This window comes from Orycteropus afer, unplaced genomic scaffold, assembly GCF_000298275.1.
Source record: "Orycteropus afer afer isolate SDZICR_OR568_19922 unplaced genomic scaffold, OryAfe1.0 scaffold00638, whole genome shotgun sequence".
Lineage (NCBI taxonomy): Eukaryota > Metazoa > Chordata > Mammalia > Tubulidentata > Orycteropodidae > Orycteropus > Orycteropus afer.
The window spans coordinates 522,462-525,568 of NW_006922225.1; positions in this window are offsets into that span (position 1 = coordinate 522,462).

Consider the following 3,107-nt stretch of genomic DNA (forward strand, 5'->3'; position numbering starts at 1 on the left):
CAGGACCGGGCAGTGTTTCATACTGTTGTACACGGGGTCGCAGTGAGTCAGAGCCAACTCTACGGCACCTAACAACAACAACAACATGAATACATAAGTATTCATAAGTACATAAGTAAGAATGCAAAGTAGTTATTAACAGAAGCCAATGTTTAAGTGAAAATTGCAACACATTTAAGTGTGTTTAAGAATTATTTTGTGGTGTAGTAGTATGTGTGAACAAGTAGTTCAAATAAGGATCTAAAATTGGTATTTCTTTTTAGAACTGTGTTTGAGAATGTATTACATGTCTGTCAGTTTTTCATACTGTGGTGTCTTGCATGTTACTGAGATTCTGGAAGCTATGCCACTGGTATTTCAAATCCCAGCAGGGTCACCCATGGTGACAGGTTCAGCAGAGCTTCCAGACTAGGAAGGCTGGGAAGAATGGGCTGGTGATCTGCTTCCAATGACTCACAACAGAACATGGTCCGACTCGCTTGCTTTGGACATGTCATCAGGAGGGACCAATCACTGGAAGTGGACATTGTATTTGGTGAAGGAGAGGGCCAGCGAGGGTGAGGGAGGCTCTCAGTGAGTGGATTGCTACAGTAGCCACCACCATGGACTTGAACATGAGGATGACACTGGGTGAGGCAACAGTTAATTCTGTTGTGCATAGTGTTGCCATGAGTCAAGTCGACCTGACAGCAGCTCACATGTTGAGTATTGAGTATCAAGAGCGGATTACCCAATAAGAAAGGTAAGTGTAGGTTAGGGCATTCACAAAACAGGGACACCAGTTACCTAAAGCAAAGAGCCATAGATACCAAGCAGGCAGGACACAAGGAAAAGCAAGTGCCACAGTGGAAGGAACTGGCATGGCACTAAGTGAAACTCATACCAGCTTCAGAGCTGAGAGGATGTGCTAAAAAGAAGTAAAGTTCATGCAGGGTCACAAGCGGGCACACACATAAAAGTTGTTTAAGCTATGAGGCCTCTACCACTTCAATACCTTCACTGACATCTGTCTCCTATGGTTTCTCCAGTGTAACTGAAACTCCAGATCTCAGAGGTCTCTTGGGAGTATATTATTTCTTTCTAATAGACAAGAGGTGGGGGTGGGTTGTCGAGTCTAACTCTTGCTACCTTCACCTGTTATGCAACTAGATTCAACATGAGCAGCTACTGGGCAAGGATGGATTATATTAATAGATAACAGGTCTCTGATCCATTTTGAAAGAACTGTCTTGTACATCCACATCTACTGATCTGGCAAGTCCAGCAACGCCGGCCAGCAACACTCTCCGCCATGATACAGATACAACGGAATACTCTTCAGCACAACCTAGTAAGCAACCAATGGGAACCCCATTCCCAGATGACGTGCAAAAGTGAGGGGAGTCAAATAAGTCAACTATTGCAATGAATTCAACCAAGTTATTTTCTAACTGTATAGCAGTTGCATATAGAATTATGTCCTAAGTTTTGTGACCAATAATATTTATAACTAACTTTAAAATATGCTTGGCTTTCATGCAGATGTCATTAGCAAAAATTTAATATAATATTAATATGTCTAATAATTTAATATAATAACATAGCAAGTGTCCAAAAACTACTAGAAATATCTATATTTATATAACATGAAAAGTTTTAATTTATGTGCCAAGTGAGTTTCATTTTTTCTTTCTCTGGTGTGTGGGACACGGTGCTTGATATTACTCTATATATACTAATAAATGAAGTATTAAGCACATTAAGAGGACACAAAATCAGTATTTATTTGTTGTTGTTGTTACGTGCCATCGAGTCAGACCTGACTCATAGCGACCCCTCCTTGGGTTTCCGAGGCAGTATCACCACGGAAGTAGATTGCCCAACCTTCCTTCTGAGGAGTGGTTGGTGGGTTTGAACCGCCAGCCTTCTGGTTAGCAGTCAAGTGCCTTAGGCACTATGCTACCAGAGCTCCTTCAATATTTATTATTTATGAAAAATATATTTCTGATCTGCAACAATGAATGTGTTTCTAAATTTGTTTTCCAAGAAGGCAAGAAAAGGTATTTTTCAGAACATTATGTTTATATTTCATCACAATATATACATATGTCCATGTAATGAAATTGAACAATTCCTTGAGGAAATAAATTAAATAAATATTTAAATAATAAGAATTATATAAACATATTTTATTTTCTATTTCCCTTCAGACGAACTTTCCTTTAAGAAATGGATTGATACGATTGCAAAAAAGCTTTGCTTATTCAGCAGTGCTATTGTTACATCAATTATGTATGTATCTCCAAACATGAGAGTTGAACAATTCCACAAAGAAATAAAATGTATATTGTATAAATTTTATATATGATAACAACTGTATTTTCCCTTTCATTTTACACCTATGGCATAAAATCACACATTCAGTGATCTGGCAGCCTATGGGAACATGCCAGTGGCACTACAGTCACGTGACTTAGGATGTATCTGGTCCTGTCCTGTGCAAAGAGAATGAAAACACATCTTCAGATGGAGTACACCCTTGTATTTGTATCATGACCTTTGTTATTGTTCTCGGCACCATTGTGCATACATAGTAGTCCAGTGAACACTGAAGATGCAGCATGAAAAGACAGAAAATGAGTACACGAGATTTTAAGTATTATTTCAAGCCAAAAAACACTTGTGGGGATCTGCAAATGGCCCACCAACAAACATCACACAACAAACAAATGAAATTACTTTCAACTGTATGTTAAGCACTATTTATTTTGAACATCTCAGACCTAAAGAAAATAGTACATGTTCTGAATCAATTTTTTTACTTACTAATTTGCAAATATATATTTGTGTGTAATATGCAAATTCTAATGTAAATTTTATTTTATAAATGTTACCTGTTTTATAAATTGTATTTATTTCCATTTATTCAAATTATTCAGTAGAACTAAATTTTAAAAGTGACATAACTTTATATCCAGGTAAAATAAAATGGCAACAACTAAGTGCAACACAAAAAAATGAAAACTCACAGAAGATAAAAAGAAAAGAATTTTTGAATCCCTAAAGACAATTCCAAAATTAACTTCTATTTCAAAATACAATGAAACAGAAGAGAGTTTTGTGGAATG